Raw genomic sequence first — 8,042 nt, forward strand, 5'->3', positions numbered from 1 at the left:
ACATGAATATCTGAATGTTTTATGAATATGCATGAATATGCGTGATTTATGTTTGATGAATGCTGACAAAACAGACAATTCTAACACAAACAGGTTTAGGAACCAAACGTCCGGTATTATACTTCCAGGGGAAAAACCAGCTGGAAAGCCAATCTGCGGAGATCTATATGCTGTAAAGCAAAGATTTGCAGGTACTGCTGAAGAAGCAGAGAGATAGAGATATCAGGAAACAACCCAATCAGGGTACAGAAGGTCACAACGGGCAAAACAGCCACCAAGACAAATCTGTAGGGGAACAAGAGAGGTCCCAAAGTATATCTGCATGGGATCCCAGTGTCAATTGAGAAACAAAAGGTGCATAAGCACGAACTGCTGTAGAAGCAAATCCACACAATTCCGCTGGGGGAATATCCACTGAGGGAGAATGATATCATCCAAATAGAATCTGATTGCATAAGCAACTCTATTGGGGAAAACTGTCGGCTACTCTCTTGGGAACAAACCACTGAGGGAGGACAGATCAAATAAGCAGATTCTGCAATGAACCACTCCACTTGGGGAGAATATACAGCAAATTGATCACAACAAGTAGATTCTGCAATACAAGCCACTCTACTGAGGATCACAAACAGTCAGGAATCAAATCCGTTCACTGGAGGCTAGCGCCATCATCCAACCATATCGGGGATTGAAGGAGTATTCAACGGGCAAAACTGTCACAACAAACACTCTGCAGACTAAGCTGAGGAAAAGATGGTTGCAAATACTGGGATACCAACCCAAAACAACCACTGAGTAGGAAAATAAATCCTGCTCTGCTGAAGAGAGATAAGCAATCTGATGGAGAGAGAGCAACAATTCCGCAGACGACTTCGCCGGGGAAAGGGTAAAGTACCGGGTATCAAACCACTGACTTACCGAGTCTTCAAAAAGAAAACGATCATGCTGAGGGAACAGACAAATCCTGCTGGCACACTGCATGGGGAAAAGCGGTAACAACTCCACTTGCAACCCTGGTGGGGATATCAATAACAGCTATACTCGCGATTCCAAGGGGAGTACCAATCAATCAGTTATACTCATGACTGTGCTGAGGAGACAAATAAAGTCTGGGGAATACGACCCACTGGAGAAAGTGACGGGGCACCAAGATGACAAACCATCAACCGCCGAAACTTCACAATAAAACACCCATGCTGGGGGAAAAACTGCTGTTGGAGAAAGCGAAGTCTTCAACAACACTCTGTTTGTGACTATACTGGGGAACAACCCCAACAACAAATCTGTTCGAGGAACAACCCCAACAAAGATCTGAAGAAAGAAGATACAACCAAACCAGGAATATGAACGAATGTCTTACCTGTTGGGAATCATGCCACCCTCGGGAGAGCACTGAGATATTCTTGAGTATCCTTTCAATCTTATGAATATTCACTTTGTTTAAAACAAAATTTTGAAAAATTTGATTTGTTTAAAACAATGACATTTTATCAATTTAAAACATGCAAAACATTTGTTGAATTGAAACAAATAAGAGTGCAAATAAATTGGATAAAAAGCTCAAATTGATTTGATAGAATGGTAGTCTGCAAATGGCAAAACTCCATAGATCTGTACAAATTTGAAATCAGTGATATATATTGGAAGAGGGCTACATTGAACATAATGATCCTTTCTCTACCAATTTGAATCTCGATGTATCCGAAGCTTCGGTTGACGACGAATCGAGAATCTTCTGACGAAATGACGACTGTGAACCAGAAAGTCCTGTCAGGATGCAGTTACTTGCCAAAATCCCTAATTTTTGCCTAGATTGCCCCAGAGTGAGGTACTCAATCTAGCGGGTATGCAAATATATCTCTTTTTTTCAAGTCTCTAATTTTTGCCTGAATTACCCTTGCGGGTTCTCCACCGAGACGCTCATTTTTGCCTAAGCCGCCCTTTCGGGTTTTCAACTTAGCGAGCTATTCTGTTTTTTATTCTCTCTTTTTTTTTTTTTTTTTTTTTTTTTTTTTTACATTTGCATATACTTTTTTTTTTTTTAGGCAAAGTATCTCTTGACTGCATCTGAATTCACAGGACGAGTGAAATCCTCCCCATCCATTGTTGTAAGCATCAAAGCACCGCCTGAAAAGGCTCTCTTAACAACATATGGACCCTCGTAGTTTGGAGTCCACTTGCCCCTGGAGTCGGGCGCGAAAGACAAAACTTTCTTGAGCACAAGGTCACCTTCTCGGAACACACGAGGCTTGACCTTCTTGTCGAATGCTTTCTTCATTCTCTGTTGATACAACTGACCATGGCACATGGCAGTTAATCGTTCTTCTTCAATCAGATTCAACTGGTCATAACGACTCTGAATCCATTCAGCATCAGTCAACTAGGGACTTGAGGGTATAATTTTTCTTTTTTCCTTTGGAAAAATCTTGAAAAAATTTTCCTGGTTTTTTGATTTCTTCTTCTTTTTCACCCTCCTTTTTTTTTTTTTTTTTTTTTTTTTTTTTTTTTTTTTTTTTTTTTTTTTTTTTTGATCCCCAGTTTGACTGGTTTGCTGATTCTTATGATACAGCTGAATGAGCTCCTTTTGTGCTCAAGAAGGCGGGTAATCTCGTCAGGAATCCCCTTCAACATCATCTTCCTCTGCCTCAGATACAAGGACTTCAAGATTGGGAGATGGCGTTGGATCATTATGTTCAATGGGTTTAGAAATCCCTGCATAATGATTCTGGATAATGAAAAGCTTTTGATATTTAAACAAGCAAATCATTTATGCAGATGAAAAAATGTTGTTTTTGTTTTTCAGGTTTTTTGTGATCACTGATTTCATGCAAAAAGCAAAAAGTGAAAACAAATGGAAAAACAAATGTTAAACAATGCATTAATTGAATGAAAACATCATTGTATTAAATGCTGCCAACAATGTCATCACTTCTCCTTTTGGCATGGGAGAAGGGTTTTAAACAAGGTGAACAAATTACGCTGATTTATGAATGACCGTAGGAACATCCGCAGCGACCCAATTGTGGCAGACACCACCAGGAATGATGAAATTGTTCAGATCTTCTGCATCTGCTTCTAAGACAGCAGCAGCTTCTTCTTCAGGTTGGTCAGCACGGATGAATCCTCCGCTTGAATAAACCATGCTCCTTAAGTGCCCCAGAACAGTAGCCAATGCCAGCCCGGGATTGGTTAACCAGGAATAAATCCATCAACAGGAATAAATCCATCAACAGGAATAAATCCAATAAAAGCACTTGGGCTGGCAAATTCCTCTTTGAATTCACAATTCTCTTGCTCAGGATGATCCATCAATCTGGCAGAGATAGCTCTGGTATAATGCCGGCAACGTGCGTCTTCAAAATAAATGAAGATCGCAGGGTCGGACCACAGGACGGGAGACCGGAACAAAACACCTGTTTATGCAAATGATGCATAAAGTGTTTATGCATATGCTTGTTTTTATTTCAAAGGAACCCGAGGGTTTTATTTGCAAACTTTGAAATTTTTAAGCATTTTGATCATACATGAGAATATCTCATCAGATATATCAGGTGAAAAAATTTTCCCGGTTTTTTCATGTTTTGAAAATTTTTGCAAATAAACTCCTTTGAGTTCCTTGAAAATTTTCTTTTTCTGATGACATGAATGCGGATGAATGTATGAATGCATGAATGCAACAATCACACTCAAGGATCAAGCAAGGCACGCCAAACAAAGGTCGTGGGAAAGCTCTACGTATCCCTAATATCAATCATCCATTTTGGTGGATTTAGGTTTTCACCTTATCGACACCCAAGTTCCATTGATATTAACGGTACATGAACCGGTTCAAACATTCCTAATATCAACCAGCCGCTTTGATGGATTTTAGGTTTTACACCTGATCCGGGATCCATTGATATTAACAATGCTTGAACGACTCAACCACGAATCACGGGTTTGTTGAGAGTCACGAGCATGGAGTCTCGGTTAAGAACCACCCAAAGGGAGTGTACTAGGGTTTAAACCTGCCAGACATGTTCTATCAGAGGTTCCCATAATCATCGTTCCATCTTTCGAATATTATCGGAGGAACGAATACTCGTATTCCAAGAATATTCTCAAGAGAAACTCTTATGAGTGTAGTATCGCGTAACAATCGTGTCAGAACTGACATCTGAACGACCTCCGCACTACAGTCCTAAAAATAGGCCAAGATGGGTTTGGTAAACTAAGGTCCTTGGCTTCTGCGGAACATGATTGAAAGAATAATGCCTAACCACAAATAACTTGTGTGACATTATTAGTCCAACATGACCTCCACCAAGTGAATGGGCTCGCAAGTCAACTGGCTAAGGACTACTCCACACCAGTCGACAAGACTATGCCATTCTCCTATCCTAGAGAGCACTCGAGTTCGGGTACAGAACTCATCTCACAGATCACCAAAGCACACAAGCAAATGTATATCAAGCAATTCACACATTACAATCAATACATTCATCCCAAATTGTACAAAAATATGTCAAATGACAAAAAACAATATAGCACAACAAGGGTGAAAAGTAGGCAATACCACCAGGGATTCAGGGTTTTTTTCCCCAGCAGAGTCGCCACTTTTCTGTAGCGGTGTATTCGTCGCTATATGATCTATCGATTAAATCATAAGCTATGAGATACATTGAAATTTTTCGAGTCGCCACCGCACTTTTATTTATCCAAAGGACTGGCTAAAAAGCGAACAAAAGCCTAAGAAGTTTTACACGTAGAAAACTAATAAAAAGATCAGAGATTCTGGGTAAGGGGTAAATTACGCAATGGGAAGGTGTTAGGCACCCACTACGTCCTAGGTACTCCTAGGGAGCCCTTTTCACACTTGTTGTAAAATATTGTTATTTGTTATGACATAAGTATTGTGCAAACATGATTGGGATGATGAGAAAAGAATATACATTTTTTATTATTATTGGGTTCGAACGGATGAACCCGTTGCCTACGTACCTTCCATCAAAGGTAAGGATCAGAACGCCGTAGTTCGGCTAAAAGATTTCCAAAAGTGGGTTAGGTTCAATTTTAAACACAAACCCTAGGTCTTACGTTATCCACGGGAGAAAACTCAACCTTATACAAACAACAACGTCCACCATGTGAGAACAGCTTCAACTTGCCAGAGAGGGTTAACCCTATAATAGGCAAGGAAGGCTTACAATTCAATCACTAAAGACAGAAGGTGAGATTAACATCAACCACTAAGATAAATCAAACCTATAGCTCATGTATGAAAAGATTAATGGACAAAGCCAAAACAAGTGAATGAGTGAAGTTACTGATTATGATTATGAAAATGGAGTCAAAGTATAATTAAGATCAATTCAAATAAGTATTATAAAATGAAGTTTGGAAAAGGTCAAGGACTTGAGTCCAGGTTTTTAGTTAGAAAAACATGAAGATGTTTGCACAACACTTATGTCAAATTTGAAAGATAGAGTGTGAAAAGTCTTAGGACATAATGAATGATGAATGGATGAAGATGGAAAGTAAAACTTCTTAGAAGGTTCACTTCTTGAAATCATATAGCAGATGATTCAAGTGTGTCCTTTGGAATAGCAATTAATAATAACAATCAAGCAAAGCAAGCAAAAGCGGATATCGGATGCCAATCACTGGTCTTATACCAATCTCCTAAAACACAACGGGATATCAGAGGCCACTCAATGGACTTACACCAATCTCCTCAGGCAAAGAAATAAAAAGCGGATACCGGATACCAATAGATGGGTTTACACCAGTCTCCTAAAATAAAAATGGATATCAGATGCCACTCAATGGACTTACACCAATCTCCTCAAAGGAAAACAAGATGAGAAATGGAAGTCAACTGCCAATCTATCTGGACTTAGGTTAACTCCACAGTATGCTCACAGGAAATCCAATGCCACATCACAGGGACTTACAATGGATCCTCACATACAAGAACAAAAGAAACAATATGATCACAGGAATGCAAATGCCAACTTACAGGGACTTATAATTGCAACCTCTCACACAAACCGGTAAACAAACTATGATCACAGGAAAGCAGATGCCAACTTACAGGGACTTATAACTGCAACCTCACATACAAATCGAACAGATCAAATTATGATCACAGGATAACAGATGCCAACTTACAGGGACTTATAACTGCAACCTCACATACAAATCGAACAGATCAAATTATGATCACAGGAAAACAGATGCCAACTTACAGGGACTTATAACTGCAACCTCACATACAAATCGAACAGATCAAATTATGATCACAGGATAACAGATGCCAACTTACAGGGACTTATAACTGTATCCTCACATACAAACAGATAAAAATTATGATCACAGGAAAACAGATGCCAACTTACAGGGACTTATAACTGCAACCTCACATACAACATCAAACAGATTAAATTATGATCACAGGATAACAAATGCCAACTTACAGGGACTTATAACTGTATCCTCACATACAAAACCAAACAGATCAAATTATGATCACAGGATAACAGATGCCAACTTACAGGGACTTATAACTGCAACCTCACATACAAATCGAACAGATCAAATTATGATCACAGGATAACAGATGCCAACTTACAGGGACTTATAACTGTATCCTCACATACAAACAGATAAAAATTATGATCACAGGAAAACAGATGCCAACTTACAGGGACTTATAACTGTATCCTCACATACACACAGATAAACAGAAGATATGAGTGACCAACGAGGTCTTACACTCTATCCTTCCATATCACAGGAACAAATGCCAAAGCAATGGACTTACAATTGTCCTCAATGGGCAAACAACAATGATAGCATCACAAAACAAATGAGATGATCATGCATTAATGGCAATTGATGATGATGATAAATGCATAGCATACAGGCAAACAAGTGCATATGAAGCAATCAATCAATCAATGAATAGCAAACAGCACACTCTATAGCCAAACAATGGGGGCTCATACAAGAGGGTTTGACTTTAAAAGTCCACTGTAATGGGTGAAGGTTGCTCTTAACCTGGCCATTGAGGGGCTCAGGTGAAGCAGATGAAAAGGAGATGAGGGGTGTGCCTCATTGCTTCAATCTCAAATCAGAGAGAGCATCAAAGAAAGTGTGGGAGTTCAGAAAGTAGGAACTCTCTCCACATTATAGACTCGATTAGATTTTGGGTATTTATCTCATTGCTTCAACCATGTAATGGGAGCAAAGAGAGGACACACTGAATAGTGGGGGATAGATTACTTATCCCTACCTTCCACCAATTGCCTTACTTGAAGGACTTTTCCTGCTTAGGACAAATATAAACAAACACAGGCATTGCCTCTTAAGGAGGACTTCAGACAGTTTGCCCGGTCAAATAACAGACCGGGTCTCCAGACTACATGAAGAAGAAAGGTTTATACCTCAAAGCAAATGCTAAAAAGCAAAGCAAGCAATCAAGTTCAAAGAACTTAGGCAACTAAAGTACCTGCAAAAGTCAGACCAATTAGTAAACAAGTCAACAGTCAAAATCAAAGGAAATGAACCAAAAGTCAACCACAGAGGGACCAATTGTGCAAGGCACAAAGACTCAAGCATATGAGTCACCTACAAAACAACAGTTAGCACATCATATAATTCAACTCAAACAAATATTTGAATGATCCTCAAGGCATTGGTGCTTAACCTGAAACAGATGAACTCAATCATAAGCTTGGAAGACCACTAGAACTAGCCTAGGGTCAAAGATGGAAGAAAAGGTCAAGGCAGCAAGAAAAAGTCAACCCAAACCAAGTTTAAACATTCAAGAAGCAATCTCAATTGGATTCATAACTATATCATGCATCATGGTCATTTCACATGCAAAAGGATGCAAAGCATGGCAAGAGAAGCACACAAAAGTCAACGGTAAAGACTTCATCCAAAAGTCAACTCAAACATTTTTGAAAATTATGAAATAAATCACACTCAATCCTAACATCTAACATAGCAAGCATGTCAAATTTCAATGTATTTGGATGAGAGGAAGGCATTCAAGTAAA

The sequence above is a fragment of the Lathyrus oleraceus genome, chromosome 7 (genome assembly GCF_024323335.1).
Source record: "Lathyrus oleraceus cultivar Zhongwan6 chromosome 7, CAAS_Psat_ZW6_1.0, whole genome shotgun sequence".
Lineage (NCBI taxonomy): Eukaryota > Viridiplantae > Streptophyta > Magnoliopsida > Fabales > Fabaceae > Lathyrus > Lathyrus oleraceus.